We start from the raw sequence: 16,515 nt of genomic DNA, 5'->3' as shown, positions 1-16,515 counted from the left end.
GCCCACCCACCAACCCACCTGGCTGATCAATAAATCGATATTCGTGACGCTGTCGCTGTGTGTGGCCTCTTTCGATTCCAGCGATCCTCGTTGCATCGTCTGCTTGTCGTTCGAGCCACGCTCCAACGAGAGGGGTGTCGCTGCCGCATTCAAATGGACTTCTGTTCCTGTTTATCCGCGGCGTTTTACGGCTGACATTTTGATATGAGCGTGCAGAGCGAGAACAGCGCCAGGAGCCGCGTGATCACAGAATTTAGTGAGAGCGAGAGTGGAAGCAAGTGAATGGGCCCCCACAGCTGAGTTCCTTTTCCCTGCGCGAATTGGAATCCGAAGGCAGAAAGTTGCCATCTGTATACACCAATGACAAAAAGTAAATGCTACCAAGCGGAGCCTTTCACAACCTTCGAGTAAAAACGGGAAGGAAGTACTCTGTCTAATATTACCCCTTAAAGCGCCTTTGTTCCCCCCCTCACCCCTCAGGGACATCTGCTGGATACGGAAACATTCTGCAGCATCTGATTTCTGCGCGTTGTTTCCCCCCCCCCAAGAAAAACAGAAAAAAAAGTAAAAATTCGACCGGTTAATAGACGTTCGCCAAAAGTCGCGTGCATATTCATCACCCTTCCAGTCCGTAATAGAAGACCACTTGGAGCGACGTCGACTTCGTGAAAATTAATTTAATTTTCCCGAAAGGAAAAAGCGGAATAAAAGGTTATCAATCGCGCGCTTATTTTCCCTCCCCCTGGCCCCAGATCCGCCTTCCGCAGTGCCCCTGTAAACGTCGCCTTCCCTTCGCACGGGGCTGCTTTACCGCATCGCCCGCCGAGTTTGATTAAAAGCTTCGGCGGACACGAGCGCAGTAGCGACACCGAAATCTCCGGCCGGCACTCTTTCGAACATAGAGGGCGTTGCCGTAGCCTTTTATACTGCGACGAATTTGTTTCGTTGCAGACGACAGTGTGACAGTGTGCCGCAAGTTGCAGCCGGGCGACATCACGGAACAGCTTCGGGAAAGTTATGCTGCGCGAGGGAGACTACGGTTAACGCTCTTCCCGCTCGTCAAAAGGACTACCCGCGTATCCCATGGCAACACCTCCAAGCATCCAGCGCTCGTGCAACGGACAAGCGAATCAGCTTCCGTCGGAGTGGGCCGCACAACAGAAATAGGTAAGAAGACTCTTTCTGTCCGCCCTCCCTCCTCCCCTCCATGCCACCACGCAGCGTTTGTATCCGCCGGAAGACAATGTGCCGACTGATGACGGCGCCTGTAAGTTTAAAGGTCGACAAACGTTTAGAAATTGAACCTCGTAAGCGCATCGCCATCCTCGGAGGGGGGGGGCGGTAGCACCCTCTCAGCATTCTCTGTTTGATTTCTCCGTTTCCGTAGCTTCTTAAAACGATCTGTCGACAGTCCTCTGCGTCTCTTTTGCATCGGCAACTCGGTGGGAGGGAGGCGAGATTGCATTTCGAAGGGCGCCTGCGAACGGGCTCGACTGAAGGTCAGTTTGCGGGCTGCCGATGCCGTCTGCTTTCTCGCGAGTCCGAATACTGGGGAGGGGGAGCTGCTGCGCGCGTTAATTCTTCCGACTAGTGTTTCGAGGATGCGCGTGCATCACCGAACACGTCACACCGCCTGCCTTTGCGGGCCGTGATTTGAACTATCGATTTAATTAAAATCGCAGCGTCGGAGTCGTCGCAATTACGGACGATCTCTGAGTTGCATCGTCGGCCAACCCTTATCGGAATACACGGAAGGAGTTCTTACAGGACGGGGATTTGCATTTTTCATCTGGAGAACACGATGACCCCTCGGTTGTCGGTGAACAGCGAACTGTACAATCGAAACGCACTCAGTTTCAGTCACTTTTATTTTATTTTATTCTTATTTTTTTTTATTCTAACTGTTCATTCGTCGCTTTCCCTCTTCCAATCAGCGCCAACGCCCCCCCCCCACGTGCTCTGGACTATCCGAATTCCATTTTGTAAAGACTTCGCTCTCCCGAACTACTGATGCAGAGGGGACACACTCGAAGGAGTCGTCTTTCGATTAGAGAGCATTCCCCAGCTGGCCCTCGTGCTTCCCCCCCCCCGCGCTCTCTCTCTGGCGTACTTTTATTAGCCGCTCCTTCCGCGCAGCACTCACAAGGCCGCAATTTCACGGGGACGTTCATGCGGGGAGAGTTTAGTAGCGACAGTTTCTCTCGTTCCGACTGAACGCAGCGGCAAACACCTTCTGTCGGGGGGGAGGGAGAAAACGGGAAACTTCGGGGTCGCTTGAACAAGAGAGAGAGAGAGAGAGAGATAAAAACCAGAGATGGGGGAAGGAGGTTATTGATATCCCCCGAATCAGTCAGTTCCACTGACACCCGCCTTATCAGTACTCGACCCCCAATAAAAAATTATTCAGTTTATTAAGATTGATTTCACCCCTTGTACAGCCCCTTGTTTCACCCCAGCTGTACAGGGGGTGAATTCAAGCTTAATAAACTGAATAATAATAATAACAAAAAGGGGACAGAACTTTGTAGAGAAGGAATCTCTCTTGAAACTCCTTCTAAAAAGAAAAAAGTCGATTTTCTTTTTCTCGGCGTAATCTTGAGGATAATTCGCTTTCTGCCAATGCTGTCCACGTTGCGACCACCCCTCGTTCCATTAAATGCTACGACCTGCTACCTTTAAGGGGATTAGTACAAAGCGTGAAAAATATGACAGAGAGAGAGTAAACGAAAATAATTGCTGAACAGCAAAGAGCAGAATAAAACAAAAATTGTTAGTCACGTGATATCTCTCAGATTGAAAAAGATTCATTTGTTCGTTACCCACGAGGCCAAGCGTTGCTGCTTTTTTCTTTCTCACTCTTCTGTTCTACGACAGAAGATGATTTCTTATTATTTAAGAATAATACCAGAAGCCAATAAGAACAAGCTCGTGCTCCATTCCGCACCATCTGCAAAGCTCTCCTGTGCTACGACAAAACTCGCTTGCTGCACGTGCGGGCGAAGTCTCACCATAACCTTCTTTGAACAAGAGCGCGTGGGTGCGTCTCCACAGAGAAGGCATCAGTGCCACTCGTGTATATTTTGCAAATGTTGCCTTTTATATCGCTGTGTAAACAATTAATTCTGAGGTGAGCCCCTGGCCTTTGCCGCGCTGGGACAGTTCCAACTTCACTTACATCTAGTTGCAATAAACAATTTCTCTCTCTCTAATACTTAGTGAAACCGAGGGAAGTGCGCACTTACCAATCTCGAGAGACACCTCGTGAATCAATTTTATTTCGATCTCCTACGAATCATTGGCTGCAACCGATAAATCGTTAAACAGCAGTTGCAGTGAGAAGAAAGCCTCCTTCGGATAAGTTCCTTGGCAATCATTAACCTCGGGAACAATCATTAGTCCGGTGGTCCAGTGCAGAAATTGCATCCCTCCTTCGATCCGCATCAAAGGGGACACGGAGAAACTTTAATGTGTAAACGCGGATTGGTGGTAGCGATGTAAACACAGAGACAAAGTAACGGGAAAATAATTCTACAATGTCTTTTGGAGCAGTTGCCTTAAACGTTGTTCAAGGGTAACGAAGCTGCACGCGTTTCTTTCTACGTTAATTTTGAGAAGCCCGAAGATCGTTGTTGGAAGAAACAGAATCGCTTAACGAATGGAAACTGGAATCTCGTCTCTCAAACCAACGTGGGTTCATCGATCGCCACATCCGGCCCCAAATAAAGCGGACCATCGCAGACCACCGTCATCAACCTCCGTCATTGGTGTTCTTTGGGCCCATCGAGCTGCCACCATCCGATGCATGCGCAGTGCAGCGAGATTCATCGAAGACAACATCACGTTCTCGCGCTGTCCTCGAGTTCAATGACGCCGCTATTGGCGCAGATGGGAGACATCTTCGGTTCACCAGCTGCTTCTCAACCACCGTGGTACTTCACCATTCTGCGAACTTGACGAGTGTTGGTTCCGCTCTTAACTCGGTTCTGTCCCGCGAGTCAATTCACCGAGGGGCCCACTGCCACGGAAACTGGGAATAGACTTCGATCACTGAAACAGAAACCACTTCTCCTGCGGCCCAATTATCCAGCCTTACGAGTGAGACTCAATGTTACAAAGTGACCTTTTTAATTGGCGCGAGTTAGAAACTTACGCCAATGGTGTGTTCTTTGGATGAAGGGTCTTGTTGAACTGAGGCGGGTCTTGTTCGATTAATTCAGTTTAAAAGCGTTGAAATGCAGAGAGCCAGCCGAATACGGTGGTCTACTTCCGCGATGGAGGACACGAGTTGATTTGTGGTTCGTTGTTGCTCCACCTGGGATCACGTGAACAGAGCCCCGATGCAGCGGGCAAACATTTGAATGAGGCAAAATAAATTTATGTCCGAATTAAAATATTTAAATCGTTAAAAGTATACGCAGTACACGCACCTGTGGTATTTTCAAGATTTATTTCCAGAGGATGCCCACAAGGCTCGGTCCTTGGGCCTCTCCTCTGGAATTCTGTTTTAGACCAATGGTTATAAAAGAAAGTCAAATTTGCAATAAAATAGCATTTGCCGACGATTTACTGCTATGTATGAAATCCTGGATGAATTGCTGGAATGGTCAGGAATAAACAAATAAAAAATTTGAGACGAAAACTAAAATGATGGTCTTCAACAATAAACTGAATTATAACAGACCTCCTAAACTTCATATCAACAATGTCCAAATTCCTCCTTGTTTTCTCAAAATAAATAACTTGGTCTCTTAATTGATGATAAATTTTATTTTATCATCAATTAAGCATTATATTATAAGGCTATATTTTTGTCAATTGTATGCCATATGGTTTCCTAGGGTTACTCACGTTACAGTGAAGGCCAAACTCTTATCATTGCATTGGTCAGCAATTTCGATAGAGTGACGGCATTTTTTCCTAGGACAAGGCGCTTCAAGGTTGTCATGTCAAGGATGGCGTGTAATGTACTGTGAACGGCGTCCCTCGTGTGCGGTTCGGACATCTTAAAATCCAATATTCGATGCCAAATATCTTTTCTTGGTGACATCACAAAGTACATATGGCGCAGATGTGGGAAACCACTGGTGGCCCCCAACCCTAAATACTTTTCTTAGTGGCCCTAGCACTAACGCCGCCCGCAAAAACGTTCGCTATCCTTGGGCATGCCAGTATTCATTTCATTTATTCATTCATTTATTAATTACACACAATATAGTCTCAACATCATGTACATAAAAGTATATACATGATTTATATACAAGATATATTTACATATAATTATATGCTCTGACAAACATTAAACTCTCATGTGTGTGTGCAAGTGTGTTCTTATTCAGGGTAGCTCCCAGGCATAAGCCCAAATCTACCTTGAGAACTTGGGAATATATAGTCTTTACAAAGCAGTCCTTAAAAAGTATGTTAAATTACTTGAGTCTGATTTTACTGTAGCGCTATTCGCACTTGAAATCCCGCACCCACTGGAGGTAGTGCAATACCAGTGAGTGCCAGCAATCCCGCGCCCCGGGTTGCCCATACCAGGGAGCCACCAGGGAAAAAAAAAAAAAAATAAAAAAAAAAAAAAAATATATATATATATATATATATATATATATATATATAATAAAACAACAATAATATTCAATAGTCTGGATGGCACAACTATAAACTTCAAAAATCACAGTTCAATTGAATATTTCCTCAGCTGCTGTTTCACATGCACTAGAACCCTCCAAAACCAATAACGGTACTATCCAGCAATCTCCAACTGTACGCCATGGATATTAGACCCTTTAGACCACCAGACCCGACGCAGTGAATCTGATCCAGCACGGCAGAATCCAGAATGGAGTATCATGATTGCAGCACAAAGACAACCAACCAGAGCACCAGACCCAGCACCCCAGCCGCCAGCCAGATGCAGAAACCAATAGTGAAACTCCATGAAGACAATTAAGACACTAGGTTTGCCTCTGAAAAAAGGCTCTGAGAACAGTTCTTCTTGCAAAAACAGCAGCTGAAAACTCCTGAAATAATTAAAACAGTCACGATTTGCAATAAGCAAATGTACTGTATCAAATGATAAGTCAGGAATATGCGCCATCAAAATCCGCCTTTGGTCTTCAAACTCCCGACATAAAACATTTACATGCATCCAAGTCTCCTGCTCGCCACATGTACAGAAAGGATCTGTCTCCAACGCTCTCTCATATAATTTGGCCCTAAGTGAGCCGTGTCCTGTTAACAAATAAGAAGTGTACATAGAAGGCGTAAACCAAGATGCCACGGTTTTTGCCAATGCATAGTTCACCCGGGGAATATATTTCCTCGTCACAGCTCCAACCTCACCACTTTCCCATCTGGTCTGCCATAAATCCATTAATTTGTTCCATATTCGTTGTTTTTCTTCTTTAATATTATTCTCCAAATCAATTGTAATATCCAAAAACGTTACTGATGTACCCTTTTTCAATTTGTACAAAAACCCTCTGTAGACAATAAATAAATCCAATGGCATGGTACCAGCAATTACCTGTAGGGCGTTTGTAGACGCTGTTCCAGTATTGAGATATCAGATCTCTGAGAAATAGCGGTTAAAGTCAATAAAAACAACCATTATGTATTTCTTGTCTGTAGTTTTACATAGATTCGCCAAATTTCTGATGGCATCTTCAGTGGAGGAGCCTTTCTTAAAGCCGAATTGTGAATTAGAAATCATATTACTTGTAGCCAAAACCTTCTGCATCCTAGGCGCTAATAATCTCTCATAAAGCTTTCCAAGATTTCCTAGAAGGGATATAGGGCGATATGCCTTGGGATCCGTTGCCAATTTTCCAGGCTTTCTGAGCATCTTTACTAACGCAATCTTCCAAAAATTTGGAAAAGTCCCCTCTAATAGGCATTTATATATGGGGAAAATGTTGGTGAAATATTTTGATTGCCGCATTTTCAACTATGTCTATTCCAGGACATTTTGACAGATTGATTTTAGAAATTGCCAGTGCAAGTTCATCTAGACTAAATAGTTCTGTGTCATTTGATCCCTTGTAAGATCCGTTAACGAACCTTATCTGAATTTGTTCGGTTGTGTCTTGCTCTGGGAAGTCTTTCTATAACAGCTTCAACGGTGGAGAGCCAATCAGTAGTCAGACTTGCGTTAGAGTAAAGAGAACTATATATCTCAGGAGTTACAAGTTTGTCACGACAAATTTTGTATATTAATCCCCATGGGTCAGAATTTCCTGTCTGGGACACTAGTTTCTGCCATGAGGATCTTTTGCCTTCCGCAATAGCTCCGAAATATTCCTTACGTAATTGACAATAGACTTCTTTTAGTCGCCCAACGCCTGTTTCTGTTAAGTATCTGTGCCTCTGGAAATTCTTCCTTGCATCTATAACCCGTCTTCTCAGAACAGATAACTGGGGATTCCACCATGGGGTGGAGCCAGGTCTGCTAACTTTCCTTTTAGTGGATTCAGTCAAAGCTCTGTAGAGAGTGTTCTGCACAAAGTAAGCATATTCTACTGCAGATGAACTGTTCAATTGTGCAATTTTATCATCTGAAAATTCTTGTTGCAAGACTTGCTTAAATTTGGTCCAGTTCGTGGCTCTGATAGAGAAGCGGTTTAAATCCTGAAGGTGACCTGAAGAACCTCCATCCCTAACATTTAATACTAAATCAAAAATGATCGCTATTGCATACATCCGGGCAGACTATCCAGTTTTTTACATACTGCGACAAACATGGAGAGAAAAGGGTAAGGTCTATGTTAGACCGTCCGTGAACGTTCTAAAAGGTTGTTGGCATGTTGGGAAGATTATGCACATTCCAGTGGTTAGTCAATATAAATTCTTCAAACACAGAACCTCTAGCGTCGTTGCGTTCGCTAAACAAAATTTGAGATTTTGCATTGGAGTCAGTTGAAACCAATATACTTGCACTAGGAAAAGTGCTTAAAATTTCTTCCAAAAGATGCATTCGTACCTCAATATTATCATTTGGAGCGCAATATAAAGAAACCATGTAGAAGTCTAAAAAATGGGTAGAAATATGGATGCAGGTAGAAAAGTATGTACAAAAACGAGATACGCTGTTACAGTTAGAGCTCCATTAAATACAACGATGGCAGTTTTTGGCTGCATGGATTCACATGCAACAACTCTAGCTACTAACGGATAACCAACAACGTGATATAACTTATCCGTTTGTCTATACAGCGAGTAGGGCTCCTGAATAGTCAAAATGTCTACTTTATCCTGCAAACACGAAACTCTTAGTTCACCTGCATTATTTTTAGGAAGTATTTGTTGGCAGATCTATTGTAATTTAGATGGTTTATTTGGGTAATATTCGTTAGCAAGTTTCAGTCTTGCAAGTTCAGCTGCTTTCTGATATTCTGGATAGAGTAGCTCCCTTACAGAATGTGCATTGTCCCTATTCCTCCTCTTACAGTTTATACATCTCGGGGATTGTTCTTTATGGGGGCAATCTGCATATATATGTCCCCCAGCTGCACAATAACAACAAGATACAGTCTTGTTGGTGCAAAACTGTGTGAGGTGGCCAAAGAAACGGAAGCATTTTGTCACTTTTTTGTAAATTTCCTGTATTTATGGGCTGAGAATCCCAAGAAAATTCTGTCGTTTTCTAAAAGATGTCTAAATGCTCTCGGTGAGAAACCTATCACCCAATTTATCACTTTTGTCTTTGTGCCGGAGTTAAACGTAACATCACCTCTTCCTGAATCTCTTCGAAAGTAAAGCCATAATCTTTAAGATTTTTCATAAAGATGTCCTCTACTATTTCTTCCTTAGTCGAATCTCTTGAAACGTTATAAACTAATAGTGTAGGAAATGTCATTTTTGTTTGTCTGACTGTAGTCAACGTCTTTAAATGTGGAGGATTGTCTAGCGGCTCTAAATCCTCATCTTGAGATGTTTCAACTAACACTCCATTATTTCTCACAATTCTGACGTTTTTAATTTTTAAATTTTTATGTTCAGAACGCAGAGATTTGGCTATTACTTCTTTAACCTCCGACCCCGAGGCCAGTTTGGAGTCGTCCACCGGTCTAAAGATCGCCACATGCTGAGGGGCACTGATTTGTGTTGTAACAGTTTTAGCTTCCATAAGTATCCTATCTCTAGAGTCAGTTATATATAATGCTGCCCTCGTTCCACTCTATCCCCTCCAGAATACATCTGCTTCGTTTGTGTCGAGCTGATCATGACTTTATCGGCGTAAGAGGGCTGTAAAGGTGGCATCAAACCAGCCTTGATTTGGTCAAACTCATGATTTGGTCAAACATATTAGCTCTTACTTGTAATTCCTCTGTCTTGACTTTTAACTTCTCATTTTGAATATCAATGCCGTGATAATTGTTTCCATCTCTGCCCAAAAGCTATGGATTATGTTTGAGGTTGCCTTAGTTACTTTATTCGTTTCAACAGCCATGAAATCACTCGAGGTTTTCTTTATTTTCGTTAAAGCCACCTGCATACTAGCACTATCTGTTACTATATTTATGTGGTATTTATTATATTTATGTGCTATCTGTACTATATTTATTTATATGTCTGTGGTATTTATGTTGCAATTGTCTGTGGTATTTATGTAAATACCACAGACAATTGCAAATATTTTTGTTGATCAATACTGACCTCGTATACGTATTTTTACCTGCCCCTAGCCATGTACTGCGACGGACTTGCTGTATTTGCAATAAATGAATATTTATTTATTTATTATCCTGTAAGAGTGAACAAACAATAACACACGCCGCAAAAAAATAAAACATTACACACATTTCTGGCGTGTTGAATACAGAGTTCTGTATTCATCACTGTGTACCAAGGCGGAGTTGGACTGACGTTCGGGTGCCGCCCTACATAAGAATCTATACGTGTCTTCATGTTACGCGATCATGGGACGATGAGTATTGCTGCCTCGTCCCTTCCCGGATGAAATTATGACATTTGATCGGAGAACTGATGGAGTAGGTGGAAGGGCACGTGGCTGTTTGCGAAAGAGGTCATAATTCGTTCATTACGTTTCCGTACCCACGACGGTTTTGTTTCTGCAGCCACTCGAGGCGGATTCCTCGGCCTGAGCGAGCTAATTGAACCGCGAGCTGTTTAAGTGCACGCGCAGCCAATTAGTCCTCGGAGGACTTCGCGATGAATGGCAATGAATTAATTACGGAGTTGGAGGGGTACTCGACGAGATCTTGAAAAGCACGATTGGAAATCTAAGAAAGGACGGATTCCCCTTCCTTCCTTTTGTGTTTCATGCTTGAGTGTGTAGGATACAAGATTGGAATTGGAGGACTCATCCGCCATGTGCAGCTTGGTGGGACAACACTCATCTGGCGAGTTGCCCTCCAGCAGTCAATTTCGAGGGAGTTCGAGAGGGAGCATTAGAAATTTTTCTGTGGATGAATATCCTCGGAATATTTCACTGGAGCAAGGGCAGACGGAAGAGATGGGGTTGCCGACATCCCTGATGCTGAAAGCGGGCGATGGGAAGATCAGAACGAAACAGACGAGGAAATGAATCAGAAAAATTCCCCAAAAATATTTGCTGATGACACTGCTTACATGACAAAATAGCGACTGTTTGTTACCGAAGGGGACATCATCGAAGTAAATAGTTTGGGCGGCCTAAGGGGTTACTTTTGGAGAGTGAGTAGAAGGGGTGGGGAAAGTTATAACAGGTTCCCAATTGTAGTAAAATACATTTTGAGGAATAAATGCTTGGAAAGGAAAGATTCGATTCGCCTCTACGTTTCGTTCATTCAGTCATCCGCACCCACCACCTAGGTGGGTGTTCTGACTGACAGATGTTTAAGGCAGAGAGAGCGGCAGATACTCCTACGCTGTTCTACTGAGATCGCTTCTCACTTCCGTCCTAAGGAAATGATCTTCGTTTAAACTTCGCTAAGTTCAAAATTCGTTTCCGGAGTTAGTCGGTCTCGGCAGAAGGTCGCGTGGTTCTCCACCTCAAAAAACTTGATTTTTCATCCCCCAATTCCGAAAGAAGACAGAACTGAAATTTGATAAAAGCAAGTAAATCGAGTATTATCCTAAGAGCGCTCAACCGCATTCCGGGAAGGGCTTTTATCATCTCCAGGGTTCCTATGCCGAAAGGGATCCTAGCAATATGGCCTAAGTAGCCATTGCACTTACAACCCCGTCAACAACAACCCATACAGGATCGAAATCCCGGGCAGGACGGGATGCTGTCACGGCCAGTGAGCCTTCGAGCACTTTGGCTCTCCAGATCCGAGCAACCAGACCAAAGTGCCCTTGATGGATGCCCCAGAATCTTGTGAAATTCCTGACGAGCTGGACGTTGACTGCGTGCCAAGAAAGGTCTACAAGAAACGTACAAATGTCCAGGAAATATATTGCTTCTGTGCCAGGCTCGTTTCAGGTTGCGCTCCCGATATTTCAAATACTGTAATTTGGTGCCACTTAACTGACCCCATTAGCCAACTGGCGCTCCGACAAGTGTCTACTCCTCCTCCTCCTTATTGAGCGTTGCCGAACATCCGTCATCGAAATAACTGTTTCATTTCATTAATGATTTTTTATTATTTTAATTAAAGGAATGTTTTGTATTTTTCACACGTGATTCCTCATACTCTATTTGTCTTAACTTGTACTTTCGTTTCTTCGAATTCGTGAACGAATGATCTTTACTATTGTTTCATACCTTTACGTACAATTAAGATTAATTATCATCGGTATTATTTCTCCCAATATTTTTAATGTAAACTTCGTTCATTTTACTTTCACCTCTCAGAGTTTGACACGCCTGAATCAAATCTCCTGTGGGATGTGTCTCCAAGCTGTGCAATCCACCTATTCCAAGTCTCCTTGTATGGACGCCCTTCTGCCGATCTCACCAGGCACATTCCCCTTCTTTGGACCCTTCAAAGAAACTCTGTTTGCAGGTGTTGTCCACATAGATGGACAGAGTGTTCCAAGTGCAGTCTCACAATTGCCTCGTGCAGTGGTGTTACGAACTCCGTATCCGTACAAGCAAATATTCGATAAATCATCGACAGGACTGCCTGTCAACGCTGCTCGGAGGACTTCATGTTCGACCGCATCGTAACTCCCAGATCTTTCTTTCTTTCTTTCTCCACTGTTTTCAGTTGAAGCCCGACCAAGCGTGCAATTTATTTTAGGGTTGATGTTCCCCGTCGTTTAAAAGGCTTGCCAGTAATCATTAACTACTCTGCCTACCTTGATATTTAAATAATATTTCATTGTACACAACCAGAAACAGTGGCAACAAATACCCATCACAGCCTACAAGGCAGGGTTTGGCAAGTTGAGTATACAGCAATATACAATTAGAGATTAACAATAAGGAAAATCCATAGGTTAAGTTAACATTTACGTTGTTGTAGGGTCAGGAACGTCGGTGACTAAGGCCATACAAGGCTTTATTGTCTGTAAATTGCGTAGTCTGTGGTTCATTTGATATTTGCTGGAACTCGAACTCGGGTCTTTTCCACCCGGTGTGCGGAGGACCGTGGTTCTACAAACTGTGCTACTACAAGAGCAACTCAACAGTCCAGTTGCGCGGTCAATTGGACTGGAGAAACACGGGCTCTCATTTTGGCGGCCAGCAGCTTTAGGCTTCATTTAGGCTTATGGTCCGAAGGCAACGCACGCGCACACACATAGACACACACAAAATACACCTATCCATTTGCATAAACGGCTAAGTGCATTTCGCGGAGTAAGGCGGGGTCTTACTCAGCAGATCGGTGTCTATATGCGGATTGGGTTGCGAATTAATCCATATCCACTCAACCTAATTCCACTATTTGAATGAATGGTAGTGACTGCGTACGTGTGAATCTGCCACTCAGTTTAAGTCTACGTAACTTTGGCAACAGCGTTGGTGTTAACATTGAGGATCGTGCATGGGTGCGTCGTGTACAGAAATTCCAAAAATATAGGGATGAAATGGAACCAATTAGCATTTTTTTGTAGATGTTGTGAGCTTCAGACGTTTACGTGATTGGTGGCCTTGGCAGCTTTATCTGTCTCGCAGTTTCGATTGTCCTTACCTGTGGAGGACGTGATGTTATGAAGGGGGCCCACTTAAGTAACCAGTACTCTTCCGCAAAGATTTTTTTTTCTTGCCTGTCGGGGTGCTCACGTCCAAATTTCAGTTGCATAGGGCACCGTAGTGTGAATTACCGTCTGGATATATTTCTTCGTTGTTCTTAACTCATTTGCAACCTCACAAGGTTTCATTTGGCACACCATCTAAGGCTACGCATTCTTATTACTATCTCCTCAATATGCTGATGGAATCGAAATTTTCGGTCGAAAATAAGCGCAAGGTCTTTGTGGCTTTTCACTAAGTGGATCTGCGTTCCACCCAAAAAGGGTAGAATTTTGGCTGGTGATGGCTTTAAAGAGAATAACATCATGTCAGATTTACTGGTTTAGGCGGAGCCCAAACTTTTCAATGTAGAAAGCTAACTCAGCGATCTTGTTATTTACATTGGTAATTTTAGCTAGGTCAGTTGCTGGCAGAATAGTGGTCAATATCGTGATATCTTCTGCGTACACCAAAATATCTTCATTGCGATTGATGAAAGGTAAGAGTGCAGCTGTGAAGAGCAATCCGGACAAAATACCTCCTTGTAGCACTCCAGCAGTTATATTTTTAGTGCATTATTTGTTATTCTTGAGATACAGATCTGCATGTGACTATGATGGCCAGGAGAGAGAGAGAGAGAGAGAGAGAGAGAGAGAGAGAGAGAGAGAGAGAGAGAGAGAGAGAGAGAGAGAGAGAGAGAGAGAGAGAGAGAGAGAGAGAGAGAGAGAGAGAGAGAGAGAGAGAGAGAGAGAATCTTTAATGCCCTTCACGGCCAAAAAGCCAGGGGTTTACATTTTTACAGCCTCCCGAAACTTCCGGGAAAATAGAACAATTAATTTACAAAAACAGGTAATTTTACAAATGAAAACATATTTTATACAAAGGAGAGAACTCCTTACGAGAGTTAGGTCTGATTGAGCTGACTTAACATCGAGATAAGAGCACCAGCTCAATCAGACAGGAACAGATGCAAGGTACACATGTCATTGCTGATTAGTTCTACTGGTCATAATTTTTTCCGGTAATTCCGGTCAACAGCGAATTTGTTCAGGTCGGCGTCAAGTGCCTGGGTTTGCTTGAGCATCTGCTGAGGAAGGAACCTGTCCGAGAGATGGAGTCGTGCTGAATGCGAGTGGAACTCGGGATTGGCCCTAAGGGCAGCAGGGGGTTCCTCCAGCCACAGGTATCCCAGAATGAAGGTGTTGCCATTATGCCTGTTATCATCTTGACTGTTGCTAGGAGGCGTTGGTCGTCGACTAAGGTGGGAAGCCGTGGAATTCCGAGAGAGTTGGCAAGCTGCGTGGTACGAATCAGAGCTGGAAGGTTGTGCTTCCTGTTAGCCCACTTTAGGAGCCAGAATTCTGTGGCAAAGAGTGGTTTCTTTATTGACGGTGCCGCTGACGCCCAAATTTCAGCAGCATAGAGTAAAGGTGGAAAGATGATTGTTCTTATGTACCTCACGGTTGTCTTTTTATCTCTGATATGAAGGAGATGCTGTTTTGCTATCCACCGGAGTCTTGAAGCACGTGTGAGGAGCATGCCTATGTGGGCGTTGAATCGAAGTTTGGAGTCGGATACAACGCCCAGATCACGATGGCTGGACACAATTGGGATGAGGGTGTTGCCGACCGAAGGCTGCAGAGAAGGAGTTTGCTTCAATGAATACACCATGAATTCGGACAGCAGGATTGATCTTGAGCCCGAACTGGCAGACGTCAGATGTGACTGCAGTGAGAGTGTTGTTAATTTCCTTTTTTACCAGATCAAGGTCTTGACCAGGGATGATGGGACTAAGTATCTTGATATCATTTGCATAGCTCAGTAGACATCGAGAATGTGCAACCAGTGGGGAGATAATAGATGAGAACAGAAGGCCGGAAAGGACCCCTCCTTGTGGTACTCCTGCGGTGACGGATCTAGTAAGGGTGCGATCTTCTGTATGAAGCTTTATAACTCTGTTATTCAGAAGAGAGGAGAGAAAGCATAATATGTTCCCTGTGATCTGGAAATGGCATTCCAGGAGAGTGAGTAGTTGGTTTTTCTTGGACGGCATCAAATGCAGCCTTAATGTCTAAGTAAGTAACAGTTAGTTCGTGCCTTTTCTCGAATGCTGACAAGATAGTATTCGTGGTGGCTAGCGGATTGGTGATCGTTGATCTGTTTGGAAGGGAGTAGTGAATTTGGGCTGGATTACTGGGCAAGATCTGCTTAGTGAGGATGGGGAGTAAGGCCTTCTCCAGGAGCTTCAGCAGACTGGAGGAGTTGGAGATGGGCCGGAAGTGTTTAGGTTTCGATGGCGACTGAACTTTAGCTAAAGGTTTGATGAGCTAGTTTTTCCATTGCTGTGGGAAAATGTGGTTCCAGAGTAACTGGTTGAAGATAATTAAAAGTGGCTGAATAATATATGGACTTAGGCATTTGAGCATAAATTGGGGAACTCCATCATCACCAGTGGTTGACGAGGCAGGTAGAGAATTGATGGCGACGATCAGTTGTTGTTTTGTTATCTGAATGGTGTTCAACACTTCTTGCTGGGTGGGCTCTGTTAGTAGAGCCAGATCTGAGTTTGGCATAGGATTACGATTAAATCTTGTGACGAAATCGAGCCACAATTCGGGATCAAGTTGCAGAGGAAAATGAAGGTTCACTTTCTTGTATGGAATTTTTCCTTTAGCCAGCTCACGGTTAACGTATAATTTGATTTCCTCAGATTTCAGGCGATTAAATTGAGCCCGTGCCCTTGAATAAACGATGAGATCATTGTCATTTTGCGACTGTTTCCATGTGCGATGGAGCTGTTGCTTCAGCTGGAAACTCATTTTGAGTTCTGAATTCCACCAAAGTCTTGTATACGGACTGATTGTGATTTTTGTAGAGACAGCATATTTGGCAACCGTGTTAATCCAGTTTGTGAGAATGTTCACAGCTAGTTCTGGGTCACAAGTCTCTAAGATCACCCAGGGAATGAGAGAGGCGGCTCTTATGTACTTATCTACACCAAGTAAGTTGGGACCAGTGATGTCAACCTTTTTTGTTGTCCTTCTGGCTTCTAATTTGGGGATTGGCAGATATGCAGTCACATGTATTGTGACATGATCAGAGTCAATGTAATCACGTGTGCAAGGGATAGAGGCTAGAACTAGATCTAAGAGGTTATTCCCCTTGGTTGGAGCTTCATTAATAAGTTGTAGATCAGCACATCTCAAGTGTGCCAGAAGATCCTTTTTCAGATTAGATAGCTGAGGAGGTAAATTGAAATCACCACAAACTACGTGAGAAGCTGTGGGATGCAGCTGATTGATTATCCAGTTGGAAACTTCAAGGATGATTTGCGGGGAAGGCGTTGGAGGTATGTACACCACACAGATGTCAAACGTCACGAAGTTGTATCT

General features: G+C 43.8%; 1 protein-coding gene across 1 annotated transcript in view; it reads left to right on the top strand.

Annotated features, from left to right (window-relative positions):
* Positions 1-963: 963 nt before the first annotated feature.
* The window catches only part of LOC150076633 (uncharacterized), a 307,359-nt gene continuing 291,807 nt past the window's right edge, over positions 964-16,515 (top strand). Inside the window, exon 1 of the mRNA XM_090386740.1 lies at positions 964-1,167. The gene's annotated coding sequence lies outside the window, so the exon portion shown is untranslated. The remainder of the gene's footprint in view (positions 1,168-16,515) is intronic.

This window comes from Mastigoproctus giganteus, chromosome 12, assembly GCF_048544385.1.
Source record: "Mastigoproctus giganteus isolate SK-2022 chromosome 12, ASM4854438v1, whole genome shotgun sequence".
In the NCBI taxonomy this organism is placed as follows: domain Eukaryota; kingdom Metazoa; phylum Arthropoda; class Arachnida; order Uropygi; family Thelyphonidae; genus Mastigoproctus; species Mastigoproctus giganteus.
This window is presented reverse-complemented; position numbering and strand designations above follow the sequence as displayed.